Source organism: Pseudonaja textilis, chromosome 2 (assembly GCF_049901715.1).
Source record: "Pseudonaja textilis isolate UNSWEBS1 chromosome 2, rPseTex1.2, whole genome shotgun sequence".
Taxonomy (NCBI): domain Eukaryota; kingdom Metazoa; phylum Chordata; class Lepidosauria; order Squamata; family Elapidae; genus Pseudonaja; species Pseudonaja textilis.
Window position 1 is genome coordinate 54,802,002 of NC_141991.1, and position 16,817 is coordinate 54,818,818.

At 40.1% G+C, this 16,817-nt stretch overlaps 1 protein-coding gene across 3 annotated transcripts in view; it reads left to right on the top strand.

Annotated features, from left to right (window-relative positions):
• Window positions 1-818: 818 nt before the first annotated feature.
• RAF1 (Raf-1 proto-oncogene, serine/threonine kinase) overlaps window positions 819-16,817 on the top strand; it is a 100,294-nt gene continuing 84,295 nt past the window's right edge. The window contains exon 1 of one of the 3 annotated variants that reach the window (XM_087923933.1): window positions 819-1,314. The gene's annotated coding sequence lies outside the window, so the exon portion shown is untranslated. The remainder of the gene's footprint in view (window positions 1,315-16,817) is intronic. The other 2 variants (XM_087923930.1, XM_087923937.1) reach the window with 2 other exon arrangements.

Sequence of the window (16,817 nt, forward strand, 5' to 3'; positions counted from 1 at the left end):
GCTTAGATGCACAACTAGCTTTGGTTAAATCTCAGTTCTATTCTCTTATTTCCTATAACTTGAGCAGCTTAAATGGGTAATAATGAAAGCACAATCATTGCACTTACATCTCCTGCTTTGTTCTGCTATCTTTCTGAACCTTGCTTTCTTCTACTAAACCTTTGAAACTTGCCTGTTGGTCCCACCCACAGTCAGTTTGAGAGATTTAGAAGGTCTTTTGGAACCCATCTTTTAGTTTCTCATTCCATTATGGAAGCACTAGGGTGGGAAGATACCCAACGCTTAGGCAAAACTGCTTCAAACTCGATTGCAGAAAGTGCGACTTCAGCAACAGAGTGGTCAATGCCTGGAATGCACTACCTGACTCTGTAGTTACATCCTCAAATCCTCACTCCTTTAACCTCAAACTATCCACTATTGACCTCACCCCATTCCTAAAAGGTCTGTACGGGGTGTGCATAAGTGCACAATCGTGCGTACCGTCCCTGTCCTATTGTCCCCATTTATTCGTACCTATTTCCTGTATTCTTACTCATGTTTATATTTATACCTATTATCTTGTAAGTGATTGACAAATAAAAAAAATAAAAAATAAACACCAATTGCTGTGCTGGAATTTTCTCCCCTGCATATACTGGCAAATTGTCTCCAACATCTGGAGCTATTTTAGGTTTCATAATTTTCCTCCATGAAACTACCATAGCTGTTGATGTAAAATGGAGGTTTCCAATCCTTTTGTTTTGCCCAGACCTTCCCGCCAGTACCCTGCTTGAGGCTGCAATTCCTGGCACTCAAGAGCTTCAGCTCCAGTTACATTTGCTGCTGTAATGCAGCCTCTACAAGCGACTGTATTATACTGACAATCTAAAAATAAAAGAGTGAGAAAAAACATCAAGCCAAAGCAAGAAAGCAAGCAATTAAAATTGGGTGGGGATGAAGAGAACACAGGAGGAAAAATTGCAGGCTATATTGAAAAGATGTTGAGAGGCTCCAAAGAAAATGTGAAAATACCTTGGGTGGTATTTAATTGGAAGTTGTGGGTTCACTGCCTTTTTTTCAGTCTGCAGCAGCCGGGTGTTCAGTCAAAGTGTTTGTCTAATCTGTATGGGAATCTAGGGAAGACAAATTGAGCTGTCAGTCCTGGGACCTTCGTCCCACCCTCCAGTTTAGTCAAGATCAGCTGCACCTTGTTTTCAGATCTGCTGAGATTCCTGTTCTAATTTGTTAGTTCTGCAAGCAAATAGGATGCCCGTTGTGTGAAAACTTCCTGATTGACCCTTAAGTGGAGAAAAGAAGCTTTTAGGACTTCTACTGGTAAGTTTTCATGTTTTCATGCTTTTTCCAGTTTTTTTTAAAAAAAATTTCATTGGACCTAAAAATGGAGGATAATTTTGTCTAGAACAGGTCAAAGCTTGATGTGAAAATTACTGATTGGTAGAACGATTAGTCATGAATTACAGGAGCTAGAAAATAACAGTGTAAACTGAGATCAGTTCCATGTGTGGTTCAGGTCATTTCTCTTATCCTTGATTTGTCCCCTTGATCAGTTTCAATTCAGTAAAATCATCTCTTGAAAGCTCAGTTGTTTCATCATTAATGCAGAATTGTTCCTATGGAGGAATCATCATTTTTTTGTGCCAGTTAGATTGTTGCTTGAATTTCATGCATTGCTGATGGTCTACACATAAGCTGACACATTCAGGGATGAACCTTAAATAAAAAAAATAAAGGGGTGGTGGTGGTTTGAGGGTGCCTTCTTGCCTTATAATTTCAACAGGGACTTCAACAGGGTTGGCTAGGAAAGTGATTGAAATAAAAACGCCTGCTGACAGCTCTTTTTCCAAACCTTAATTTGAACAAGTTGGATACCCTTTGATATTTATAGCAGCCATTTATTTATGAACAGGCTGCATTTCCTTCTATAATAAATGCTGTGATCATTAAGATGTGGTGGAGAAACCATGGGCTGAGGCAATGGCTTCAGTCTTAACACTCTTTTTAAATGTTTGTTTTTAAGAAAAGCCAATCTAAAGATGCTGGCAGAATACATGTTTTTTCTGGGCAAAATCCTAAAAATGTTCCAGGTAGAACAAGGTAGGGAAACTCCTTGTTGTGGAAAAATCAGAGTTTGGCAGAATAAGCAGAAATCAGTGGTTTGACTCAGGGCCATGTGAGATTGGGAGGGTTGATGACAATGAGAGGACAATAGGTGGATCCAGATATCAAAGATCTGATCTGGAAAGCAAGAGAAGAACATAGGTATAGACCATGGAATTCTTGGGGTTCAAGCTTCAAAATGATGGTGATTGTTTTTAATCAATTGCTAAATACCAGTACTAAATACTGGTACCATACCAATACTAAATACCATACTCTCTCTCAAGCTACCTGTTGATAGGCTTTCTATGCTGTTTAAATTGGCCTTCTTTGGGCTTTCAAATACTGTCGGGTGACAGATTGGGTTTAATTCACATGTGATAATAGGCACTTCGTATGTTTATACTTAACTGGTTTTGATTACAGAAAGCGTATCTTAAGAGTCCATTGCATTGGTCATCACTGTTGACTAGATTCAAAATTCTGAAATGGTTTGATTTCTCTTTGATCATTAGTATTGGAGTGATAAATAATTAGTATTGGACTGAAATCAGTATTTTAACAGAGGAGTGGAATTAGATTCATTAGAACCTCAGTTGTATTGATAGGTGTCCAATATAAATAGGTCTAAACTGCCACTAAATATTAAGACCACTAGTGTTACAAGTGGGCATCTATGGTTACCAATAATAATTATTATATACACAAAAATGAAAAATCATAACTGCCAGTTCTTTAACTGGTGTTGGCCTTCGTATACACTGAATTTTCCCAATAGCCTAGGATATTAATATAATGGATCAGCATAGCTTATGTGCAGATTTAGTCCAATTGAAAATTTTGCCAATATATTTCTAAGTGCCATTCAAGACTTTTTGGTATGGCACCTAATGCATTGATATTATTGTTATAATCATAGGAAGCATACTTGAGATACAATTAGTTCACAGTTTAGGAACAATGTTACTTTCCTGTCCCTGCTTTGAGCTTCTTGAAAGCACCTGTTTACCCAGTGTGACAGCAGATTGCTGGACTTGGTGTCTTCACCCAATCCAACAAGATCTTATAGTGGAATTCTCTACTATGGCATTACTAGGATATGGTCATTGAACTTCTGCTTAAACAACTCCAGTAAAGGAGACTCCAGCTCATTCCAGTCGATCTGTTCCATTGTTGAACAGTTTTTTCCTAGTGTCCAAGTACTTCCTTGTACTGTCTTCTGGAATAACCCTGACCAAAACTGCCCAACTTACCTGACAACCCATAGATATTCAAAGGCAGCTGTCTGGGATACTCTGGCTGTCTCCGGTCCTAAAGTTTAGCTACTGTATCTAGGTTGGAAAGAGCCAGATGATCACTTGATGGACCAAAGAGACATTTAGTTTTTTGAGATTCTCATCTATATCCATTTCTCCTACATTTTTCTTTACAGGCTTTTTACTAACTTGGTTGTCTCCTTGGGACATGACATCCCTGGGCATGATACAATTTGTCAATATTCTTACTAAAATGCAAAACCCAGAATTGGAATCAATATTTTGGGTATATTCTTAGGATGAACAAATATTTCTCTAATATTTACTTTCATATTTTTATATATTTTCTTTTATTTCTGACATTTACTTTTTCACAACATTTTTGGTCACATCACACAAAAACAATTATTTCCATCCATATACTGTGTAAGTGTATATATATATATATATATATATATATACACACATACTATATCCATAGATATATTTATAATATACACATACAGTACTGTACATTATGCATATGTATCATCACAGGGATAAGACAAGTGATAGACTGAGCAATTAATGCATGATGCATTGAGTTAATTTTCTTTAACTCTTACAGAAAAATTTACTACTTTTATTTAATGGCAGTTGGTATGACCTTGGGAAAGACTAATCTTTTACCTAGACCATTTTCACCAGTGATCTCATTAATTTAAGCATGGGAATTCTGAATCCCAAGACAATGTTCTCCTTCAATGCATTTATAGTGTTATTATGTATCTAGGCAAAAATGTGGGTGGCCACTAGAGTCTAGTATTCAGGTTTTCCTATTCCTTTACCTCCATCTATATCAGCCACTTGGGTTGTTGCAATCTAGACAGGAGATATACTTTTAGGATTGGATAGGCCAAGAGTAGAGTTCAAATCCCACTTGCTTCTTGCATGTTTTCTTTATGAATGCTTCCAGCAAGCTAATATTTGTCTCTGTGGTATCACTACAGTTAATTGCATTCCATTGTTTACAGCACACATTTCAAGCATTGAAAACCTTTCACATATAGTGGCCATTTCACACAACTTGTTAAGCCTTGAGTTGCTTCTTGACGGTTTATTAAATTAATTACAATTATCTGGATCTATACAACACGCCTCCTTTCAATTATGTTGTCATTCAGGAATTCTTGCTACCACCTGGTAACTTAGTCAAACTGATGCAAGTAAGCTATTGCTAAAGGCTTCTGAGTAACTATATGTAAGCTAACATTTGAGTCAGGTACTGAGTCATTGTTTACGCTGTTTATGAATGCAAACCCTTTAAACAGAAAAGATAGTCTTGGTAGGAGCACATTGTGCCTACTGAAATAGGTGGAAAAAAAATTCAGTGTGTTCAGAAACTCACATAGTAAACTTTGAAAGGCTTCAGGAACCATTTTCCTTATTTTCTCGATGCTGTATGAGCTGCCTAAATTGTTGATTTTTATCAATAATCAAATAATGGTGGTTTCAGTGGAGCCAGGAATCCACATCTGAAGGCTGATAATTTTTCTCACCATAGGTTATTCTTGCTATAGTCTCCACAATTTTAACAGTCACCGAGCGTAAGGACATTCAGCATGCAATATTTTTCCTGACATGCAGAATTTTGTGCTAGTGGAATACCTGCCAATTTTTGCTATTATATTATTCATCTATGAAGGAACGGCCCTTTCAGAAAACAAAGCTGGCAAGCTCATGTCTGCAGTGTTCCAAAGGCCTTGGAATGCTGGATTATATCACCCTTTTAGATCTTATTGAGTAGAGCCCTTTGGTGATTGGTAAGGTCGCAGGTGGGGGTGGGAAAATCAGACTAGTATCAGTTTTACTGTAGTCATCTCATTTAAACCCCCAGGTCTGAGGTTAACTTTCCAAAGACATTCTGGCATTGCAGAATTACAATTATTTGCAGAAATAAGGGACTGTAGGATATGCACTGCCTTCCAAATTCTGCATTCCAAAATCTGGCTGCAAAAATTCCAAGCAAACCCCAAATTAAGGTGTGAGGAAGAGACTGAAGGTTATATAACAGGGTATGCTTTGTAAGCAAAGCCTACAAGCTGTGACTGCATTTGAGATGCTAAACCAACATTCTAGCTGAATAGTCAAAAAAGTTTTATTTGGTAGTTCCAATAAGTGCAGTTTGGATAATACGCTAAGCAAATCATTAAAAGGAAATTCCAACAAGCTCTGATAAATTGTGGCAATAATCATGCAAATCATACAAATTAATAATGCACACCAGCTTCTCCCAGAAGTGTCATAGTATAATTCCAGTGTTCCTCAGCTCTTCAACCAAGATACTACAAAGATTAAACTGTTTGAAATTGTTGACCAATGCCTTTAGTGGAACACAACTGAAGGCTGCTTAGAGAAATGTGCAACATGTGGTCTTCCAGAAGTTTGGACCATAATCTATCATTTCTCATTAGTTCTAGATGATATGCAAGTTCAATATCTGGAGAGTGCTTACATTGCTCAGCTCTGGGTTGGAGGATGGGAGTTCAGTCCAATAAGTTCACCCAGTGGAAGGAGGACCATAGTGTGATTTCTTCAGTTTTCTTTCTTGCAAAAAAATCCATAAAGTATCTTTTAAACCTCTGAAATTAAATGCTTAATGGAATAAGTTTCCTTCTTTGTGATGCTCCAAAACTTCACCAGTTAAAGAAATATTGGTTTGCAGAGCCATTACAAGGAGCAGATATACATGCTTTCTTTTTACCTGATAACATTGGCTTTACTTGAATGCAACAGGGCCTAGCAATGGCCCTCTGGCAGTCATTTTAGGTGTTGTCAACTCCCGATCTAGTCAGCAGTGGTAAATTAGGAATTCTTTGGGTGTATCAGACACTTAATTTAGCTCTGGGCATGTAAGAGGAAAAAAAATACAGGTTAGTTTAGGAGTTCAAAAGGGAAAGAAATGCAACATAATTGGATCAGGTCATTATATGATAAGTTGCCCTGAAACCCACTGAACTGCATTCTGGGTCTTGGGACACTTTCCAAATCCCAGGAGAAGAAAGAGGAGGGGCGGTGAAAATTGCACAGGAGTTGCCTGCAGTGCCTCAGTTTGGAAACAACAGGAGCCATTTTTAGTTCCAAACAGGGAGCCATAGGATTAGGTTACTGCTGCATTCAGGCAAAAGGGACGCTAACATTTTTTGCTTGAGTCAGCGTGAAATGCGAGGTTGCATTGAGAAACAGCTGTTCACCTGAGAAATGATCTCTGTTTCAAAGGTGGTGGTGGATTACTTGTAATGGTCATGCTTTGCAGCCACTATAGTACAGGTTTTGTGGAATGTGCCTGTGGTTTTCTTTTCAAACTTTCAGTTCGTGCCAGGCTGTCTGGCTGGGAATGGAACTGAACGCTATCTCTTCTACACAGACAATCTACTTTGTACTTAATTAGTATAGCAGCCTAGCAAGAATATTATAATTAAACGTTACTATGTTTCAGATTTTTCCAGGCATGGGTAATAAACTGTTCAATTATTTTTAAATGTGTTACGTATACGTGTGATTCGCAACATGAAAAAACAACAACAGTCCAATGTGCCAAAAAAAGGAACTCGACAGAGATAAAGAAGAAAAAAAACCCCAAACAGTTGTTTTGCTAGCTGAACTAAACGTATAGTTCAGTATGGGAGTGAAGGAAGAGGGAAATAATCGTTTTTTTAAAGATAAAAGTGTTTAAAAGGGCCAAGAGCTTTGCCACTTGGTTCAAAAAGTTTAAGCAAAATAATTGTCCATCATTTTAAAGAACTGTATGAGTTGCAGGATCCAATCTGTGTCATCACCGGAACCAGAGATTTAGTCTTTTGAGTTTTCAGACTCATGTTTGAACCGATCCTCAGGGAATGTCTCTCTTACTAGAATGTGAGAGAATCTGGTGAGAGAAAAGTTCCTCAAGAATGAGCTCCAACACAGGTCCGAAAGCTCGGAAGACTAAACCTCTGGTCCAGGTGACCGACTCAGACTGTATCCTGGAACATGTACATTTGCTTTCAGTTGTATGAGTAGATGATGTAATTAGTACATGTAATTAGTATATAATTTTAAAACTGAAAGTGATGCCACAAGATTACTTTTCCCCCAAATTTTTATAAATAGCAAGGATTTCCATTCCTCTTCTTTTCTCATAAAGCAAATTTCCACAGTGTAGGGTTGGTGACTAATCAGCAATACAATAAAAGACTACAGCCAATTCTTTTGCCTTTAACAATAGACAATCCAGTCTGTGTAAATCAGAAGGCAAGATAAACATCTTCTAGCAGGGTGATAAACATTATCTATCGTCTGCTAATGTCTCTGGATCATGTGCTATTAAAGGAACAATGACTGTTTCATAATTGGCAACCCAAGTTCAACTCTAGTTTCTGCAGTGTTCCCAGCTCCATGCTGATTTAAATACCATAATTTCTGTGTTCAGACGAGACACTAAAGCGCAGCTAAACAAACTTCATTATTCCTTTGCACAATATAAGATATATATTTTTTAAATGAAAACATGTGCTGTATGAATCCAGCCAATCACAATTGTTATGTCAAAGAGGATAACCACTGTAATCTGCTGCCTGAAGGCATCATGGATAACCACTGTAGACTGCTGCCTGAAGGCATGGATAACCACTGTAGTCTGCTGCCTGAAGGCAGTATTGTTCAAAATCTTTACAAAGTGGATTCCCTTCAACTGAATAATAACCGCATGCTTATACTGTAATAGTACAATTTTCTGATGATCTCACCTCCTGATTTATAAAGCTCTTGGAATGAATGAACTATCTTTGCATATTATTTCTAAATTCTAAAACCTGCTGCTTTTGATGTGAATGAGAGGTCATGTGGCAGTTTTCTTCAGCAATGGTGTTTTAAGCTGTTACTCATTTGCTGCTTTTCAGGAGAAAGTCATCTTGTTCCTCCATAGATCCAAAAACAAAACCATCTTTTGCTACCAGGAGTTTTGAGTTTCACTTACTTTTCCCCCCCACATGGAACTGCAGTGAAAAAGGAGTTAATGGAGGACAAGGTTTCTACTCCCACTCACTACTTCACCACTCACCCAGACTATTTTCAAAGCCACTGTCTTCCTCAAAAAGAAAGATTGTATTTTTATTTTCCACTTTTTATAGCACACACAAATCAAAAGACTCTGAGTGGCAGCGGTGGTTACAACAAATTAAAACTATAAATGCAACAATAAAATCAATCACAAGTATTAAACCAACCGAAACAAGAGATCATTAATAATCACTCCTCCCCCAAGTTGGATGTCAGTAAAACTTAGCTAGAGTTGACTGCTTGGTGAAATCAAGTTTCCTCCTAAAAACCATGACGCAAGTAGCTTTGTAGATCTCTGGGGATGCGGAGTTCTAAAGCTTGCCAAAATGTGGAGAGCTATAGAAGATGATCTGTCATCTTGTTCATTTATCTCTTGTTTGGAGAGTGGGGAGGGTAGGGGGAGAGAAGAGGATTTCTTGAGATATGGACAGATTCGTCTATTCCAAAGATCTTTTAAAAGCTTTTCTCAGTCAAATTGCCCCTTTTGCCAGGATTCTGCATAGTCCTGCAGAGGACCTGCCTCATATTCTGAGGATAGCAAATGCTAAAAATAGTTCAGAATACCATGCATATGGTCCCCACATCTGTATAACTTTTACAGCAAAAGCAAGTAATTTTGCTATTTGCAAGGATTTTATAAGATGAATATTGTATAAGATAATGGATTACGAGACCTTTATAAAGCATACTTTACACATGCACAAAAGCCTGTCCCACTAATTTTGTATGAGCATAACACAAAAGCTTTTGCAAAATAAAAAAACAAGCCAAAACACTGTGAATTTACTAAAACATTTATCTTGTAAAACAAAGTTGTACTGTGATCTGATCTGTGAAATGGTGGGACACAGAACCACAGCTTTAGATCATCTGCATATTAAAAGAATGGTGGGATTGGATATGATGACAACTGAAATCAAAATTAGAGGACAAAACATAACTGTATGCCAGGAACACAAACCACATCACTTTGTTTACAAAAAAACATTTGACAGGACTAATCTTCACTTCTTGTTTGCCTTAACATAAGGTTGGGTTATCTACCTTCTGTTTGGGGAGGACAGGAATGGATGACATTGTCTTCAGCATGCCACTAGCATGCTGGGAAGCCAGCCTCCACCAGAGTTTACTAGTTCTGCATCAAAAGCAGTGCTTTTCCCACTCCGGTTTATCTGCTGCACTATGTTCTATGTTTTCTTTCAAGGGATTGGTGTGTGTTTTGGTAGACAAGTGGCAGAACACTTTGACAGAACACGAACACTCTGGAAAATATAGATTTGCAGTTGCTTACTTGCAGTATCAAAGACTAGAAGATCTCATCAATCAGTCCTGAACCAAATAAAGACTGATTGCTCTAGAGGCAGTGATCAGTGAATGTAAACTCACAAAATTTACCCATGCAAGGTGAAAGATGAAGAACTAAAGGAAAAAAATACAATTATGTTTGGTAAGGTTGAGAGAAGAATATTATAATGTTGCTAATTATGTTATAAATGGAACAGTTCAACAATTTTGAGCACATTACTCAAAATACATTCTTGTCTCTCCCCCACCTCATTTCCCCTTATTTTCCCCTATCCAAAAATAGCTTCAACATATGTAAAATCGATCATGCTTCACCCTTTGGTATGAAGTTAAGGGACCTGTTACTGGTGTGAGTAGAATGTGTTGGGAGATGTGGCCATCTCTTTGTCCTCCCCATTATCCCTTTTGTTTCTTGAGTACCCTTCGTCTCCCTTGTCTTCCTGTTTTGATGTCATCTTTTCTCCAGGCTTCCAGATAAGCGGTACTATTTCACCATTTGGTGACAAAGAAGGAATGTTTTTTGTTTGTTTGATAGTTTTCCTGTGATTGTCACTTTCAATCACATCTCTTCCCTCTTGAAATAAGAAAGGTGGATGGCCACAGTTAGTTGGCTTCAGTGCTTAAGCTCTGCATGAATTAATTGCAAACTACAGCAGAATCTGCTTCCTCCTCTCTTGGGAATACTTCTATACTCTAGTGTCTTCTCATATACATTTCCCATTCTTTTAACCTGGGGAAGGCCCAAATGTGGTGTGGGAAGAAGACAGGCAAGGAACCCTTTCCTATTCCTGATGGATCATTCAGACTGGTAGAGGTTTCCTCCAATATCTAGTAACATTCTACAGAGGGAAGGCAGCAAAGACAGTGGACCAAACAACCCCCCCATTGACTATAATAAGCGGCAATCTTACTAATTGGGATAAGCCTGTTCCACAGTGACTTCAGATAGACTTAATAGGGATTGGACAGAAATTGACAATGGGGGCAATTAATTTTATGTTAGCATTATTTTATGTCAGCTCAAGGATGGTGAATAGCACTTCAACTTTGGAAAATCCCCAACTGCCTACATTTTGAAAGAAAAAAGTACAGAGGTGTAAGTTACTTTTAGATACTCTCAGCATTTGATTCTCTTCACCATGGGTCAATGGCTCTACTTGATTACGACTCATGGAATCCCCAGTTCATGGTAAAAACCTAGAGACTCTGGCTTCTATTTCTTTTTCAATTGGGCTCTAAAGCAGGGGTCTCCAACCTTGGCAACTTTTAACCTGGAGGACTTTTAAGCCTGGAGGACTTCAAATCCCAGAATTCCCCAGCCAGCCGGCTGGGGAATTCTGGGAGTTGAAGTCCTCCAGGCTTAAAAGTTGCCAAGATTGGAGACCTCTGCTCTAAAGGACCTATCCATTCCAAAGAGCCAACAAGGACCTGACCATTTTTAAAAAGGCTGTGGAGGAGAGTGGCTGTTCTATTAGAAGAAATATTTATTAAAAGTAATTATGCCACTTCTCATCATAAAATGTCCTGAATGAGTTTATGAAATTGTTATAAAATAAAACTAAATTGTGATAGAACAAAAGGATCCGTTAAAGTATCAGGAGGAGTTAACATCAAATGTCAGTGTGTGTTAGAAATGTCCCAACTTTCTGTATTGGGGCTTGGTGTGCTACAGAAGAGAGATTGCCTTAATGGACAAGATCATCATGCTGAAGGCTTACCTTCATATTATTGGTAAGTTGCAATTGGCAGGCTACAGAACAGTTGTCAGTCAAATGAAAAGGCTGGCGCAAAAGCAGGCCAAACTATAGACGGTATCAACCTTCTTTCCTATAAGAGCTGGCATTCCAAGGATGTCATAACACAACTGTGTTACATTATTCACTTGATCTAACTGCACAAGCCCATGGTTGTCTTACTGGAACCAGATTTTGAGTATCACTCTGTCCCTCATGCACTGCAGCATAATTTATTGAGGCATTTGAAATACAATCTCCAATACTTCAATATTAATTCTATTAATATTGGCAGCTGGTTTGATATGGGGTCTGGCCTATAGCTTAAGCAAGCCTATTATTTACTCGGCCTTGTTCTTTTTTTGGTGAGTCCAGTCTAAAAATTCATTTTTATAAAAAGTAATTTTCATTTGTATAAAAGCAAAACAGCCATGACAGAATGCAAGTCAAGCCAAAAGTACAATGAAAGTTGTACTTAGTGAAGTTTGATTTTTTTTCCCCTTTTCTTTGTTGATCCAGGAGGGCAAGATAAAATATAATCAGGAGAACAAACCTTTTCAGAAAGCTTTTGGGCAGTCTTATAAAGTCTTAAAAATAGCATTAGGCAAAATATTCCTTTATATCTATTGTGTTCTTTCACATTTTCGATGCATATAAATTTGCTCCAACTGATTTATTGAAACTGATTGGTATATTTTATGAAGACAGTGGAAATACAGTAGATTCTCTGTAGAAACTTCTAAGATGCTGTGACTGGAAGGCAGCAATTAGAAGAAAATGTGCTCTAAGAGCAAAATTCCTCAATCAGCCACCAGATATTCTGGATTACAAATCTCATTATTCCCAGCCAAATTATTTGTCAGTTTATGCTACAGTACAGATCCCAAGCCTTAATCAATGCTTTATACTAGTGTTTCTTACATTGTGGTCCTAGGATTCCTGAGAGTTCCCTCAAGATCCTTTCAGAGGTCTGTAAAATCAAATTATTTGCATCCTATGTTTAAAAATAATACAGTATTAAAATCCCATCAAAGAATCATGACAATTATTTTAATATGGTAAATATTGTTACATATAACCCATACAAGCACAAGCTCTTTTGAGACACTGCATAATTTTTAAAAGTGGGAAGGTGGCCTAAGACAAAAAAAAAATTAAGAAACACTGCTACATGCCATATATTCACATCATGACTTTCCTCAAACAAGCCTAAGGTAGCATTGAGGATGCTCCCTTTTTCATTTTAATTTGACAACATTCCTTTCTGAGGCAGGTTTGATTCTGAAAAACCTGATTCACCAGGGGGTTTATTTGCTTTTATACCTGTGTTTGTTGGATTAAAGATGTCCTTTATTCAATAAACAGTGTTGATTGCACCTGAATGAAATTTGTAAGCTGTTGCGATATGACACATCAGTAGGAAGTCACGTACACAGACAACCCAATACACATACAATACATATATAGGGTGACACTATAGGAACAGCTACGTGTAAAACCTGAGTCACTTAGGATTAACCATATATGGCAATGTTTCCTGTTCCTGTACAAAATCCTGAGTCAGCTATAGCATAAGGATTAACCATATATGGCAGTGTTTCCTGTTCCTGTCTAACCTCATGTAACCTAAACCCACCCCCTGCTTGCTGCACAATAAAAGAGAGGGGCAAAGTTTGCTCTGGGCTCTTTTCCTCTCACCAAAAGAAACCTTTGTGTCTGTCATCTTTGCCATCAAGAGGAGCCCACCCAGACAGTCTGTCTGGGTGCAGGTCGTCAGCTGATTCATCCCGGCACTGGGACCTGCAACTCATCAACTGGTGACCCCGACGTGATTTCTGGCGTGCTCCTTTTCTAGGGAGACGTCGCCCTGACTCCGTACTACCCACTGGGCAACAGCAAAGCGCACTGCGTAAGTATGGGCTCCCCACTTTCCAAAGTTCTGTCCAAGCATGTGGATGAACTTCATTTTTAGTCAGGAAGGCCAATGCTCTGCAAAGAACTAATGGCATGACAGTCTTTCCTCTTTCAAGGAAAGCTATAATCTCTTTTCTGCTCTATCTTCAAAAACATTGCCCAGCCTATTCGAGGATGGCACTCTTAAACGCTCACATGGGAGAAAATTGGGAAATGGATCCATCAACCTCCTCGGGCAGCGCCACATATTCTCTGTACCTGGAGCGCTCATGGCTGCGATTGATATTTTTATCCTTCTCCTGATTCAACTTTGAATCAACAAGATTCCCCTCCCTCCTTCTTCAAATCCCCACTGCTCTTTCGGCAGCTCCTTTGCCTAATTCCCCCCTGCTCTTTCAGCAGCTCCTTTGTCTAATTCCCCCTGCTCTTTCAGCAGAAACTTTACCCATCTCCTCTTTGTCTTCAAACACCCCCCGCTCCCCCTCCCTCCTCCCCTTCAACAAAGCCTTACATTCCTCGCATTCCTCTCCCCCTTCCCCCCCCCCTCCCTACAGCATTTCAGCCTCAAAATCTTCCTTTACAAAACCTGACTCCTTCCCCTCTAATACCCCTCCCCTTGCTTCGTAACACCTTTCAGGAAGCTTTAGCTAATGGGAAGATTAATGCAGAAGATCTTTCTTGCTTCCCCATGATCCTCCAAGCCCCAGTGGCAGGAGGCAATCCAGTTGCTCAGTATGCCCCCATGGAATGGAATCTTATGAAAGATCTTAAATCTGCCACCACCAACTATGGTCTAAAGTCACCCTATGCGTGCCATGCTGGAGAATATCTCTAACAACCATAATATTCTCTTTTCTGAATGGCAAACAATGGCTTCAATGCTTTTGACGTCCTCCCAGCTTGCAGCGTGGCACTGTGATTATCGCTTGGCCGTCTCCATGGCTGCAACAGCAGGGCTTCCCAGGGTGTCACCTTGGATCACCTTTTGTGCCAAGGAGCTGTGATCACCCCACAAGATGAGATTCAAATGGCTACTGAGGGCTATCCTATCATGCGTAATGCTGCTCTTAATGCCTTTCGTAGGGTTCCTGACCCATCTCAACCCTCTTTGTCTTTTCATAAAATTCTTCAGGGTCCTTCTGAACCTTATACCTCTTTCATTGACCGTCTATCAGATGCACTTAACCGGCAGATAGAAAACCCCCATGCGCAAGCTGAGCTTCTCTCAAAGCTTGCAGTGACTAATGCTAATGATGATTGCCAACAAATCCTGAAACCTCTTCAGTCCATTCCACATCAGACCCTTGCTGACTATATTAAAGCATGTCAGAACGTGGGAACTGAGGCGCATAAAGCCACTGCCCTTGCCTCAGCCATTACCTCCTCGTTTGCCATGACCACCCCTCGTGCAGGGAATTGTTTCAACTGTGGCAAACCTGGTCATTTTAAGTCTCAGTGCCGTTCGCCAGGAGGTGGCAGTGCACCCAAGGAAGGGGACCTCCTCCTTCCTCTGTCAAGCCAAAAACAGTTTGCCCTCGCTGTCGTAAAGGTTTCCATTGGGCTAGCCAATGTCGCTCTAATCCACATCCCTCTCCAAATGCCCCTCGGAAACTAATTTGGGGCCAGCAACTAGCCCTGCCTCCAGGTTGCATCTACTTCGTCCCAATCAGCTTTCCCTGTTCTGCTTGCAACTGCTATCATCTATGAGGATCCTGGATCTGTCTTTACCCTCCCTCTCACAGTTACACTTCCCGCCCACTCTCACCTCACACGCCCATCTTGCTCATCCCAAACTCCTCTTTGATCATGGAAGGGGTGATCGCCGCCCCCTTTCTTTATGACTCATCCGCTCTTAACTGCCTCTCTCTTACAGCAGTAGGTGATAGACCTTTCTCATTACCTGCTAACACTATCGTAGCCACTCTTATCATTCTCCCCTCCTCCATCCCCACTTCCTCTTCCCCTCCCTCATGGCTATTGACTGCTCTATAGAAGCTTCAAAACCTCTGCTAACAGTGTCTCTTAATGGTCGTCCTTTTACAGGACTGGTGGACACTGGAGCAGATGCCTCGGTAATTTCAACCACTGAATGGCCCCCAGAATGGCCCCTTGAACAATCACCTTCTGTCCAAGGTGTTGGTGGAGTTCAAAGCGCTCAGGTCAGCTCTAATTGGCTTCGGCCATTACCCTAATGCTTCTGCTTCTGCTCTCATCAAACCTTATATCCTTCCCCTTGCTTACAATCTGTGGGGTCGGGATCTTTTAGAACAGCTTGGAGCTACCTTTCACATTCCTTGATTCTCATCATGTCTGTTTCTCTCCCTCTTACCCTTAAATCATCCATTCCTGTATGGGTAGATCAGTGGCCACTTCCCCAAGAGAAGCTGCTTGCTCTGACTGCTCTTGTCTCTGAACAATTAAGTGCTGGTCATATTGAACCTTCTACCAGCCCCTACAATACCCCAGTTTTTGTTATAAAAAAGAAATCTGGGAAATTTCGTCTACTTCAAGATTTAAGGGCCGTGAACTTTATCATTCAACCAATGGGTGCCCTGCAATGTGGACTTCCCAATCCAAACCTTATCCCACAGCATTTTGACCTTCTAGTTATTGACCTTAAGGATTGCTTCTTTTCCATCCCTCTTCAACCCCAAGATAGGCTTCTATTTGCTTTCACTGTCCCAGAACTGAATAACTCCAGACCCACCAAAAGGTATCAGTGGAAAGTCCTTCCTCAAGGGATGCTAAACTCTCCCACTATGTGTCAGCACTATGTTGACATGGCTCTCCAACCATATCGCAACCTATATCCCTCCTTTCTTGTATACCATTACATGGATGACATCTTGGTCGCAGCTGAAGGCCCTAAAGGCACAGTTGCAAAAACCCTTCCCATCCTCACTAAACTCTTGACCACAGCAGGCCTCCACATAGCCCCTGAAAAATACAATCTCACTATCCCTTTCAATATCTTGGTCACAAACTCCTGTCTTCTGCTGCCACTCCTGCCTTACCTTCTCTGACTCTCCCTTCCTCTCCAACCCTTGTACAACTTCAACAATATCTTGGCACGCTCAATTGGGCACGGCCTTATCTTTCTGTCACTACTGCAACCCTTTCCCCTCTATTCCATGCCCTTACGGGCTTGAAACATCCTTCAGATGTGGTCCATCTTACAAGACAGCACTTGGAGGCACTAGCCCAAGTCAACAATACCTTAAAGCAAGTGTGGGTGGATCGCATCATCCCCAACTGTTTGCTATCTTTGGCTATCTTGCCCACACCTGCTCTCCTCACAGCTATTCTCTTCCAAACAGCCCCCAAAACAAAGAAGCTGTGCATCATTGAATGGCTTCACCTTCCCCATACTCCTAGGGCAACTATTACCTCCCGGGCCCTTCAGCTCGCCTTGCTCTGTACTAAGGGGCGTCAC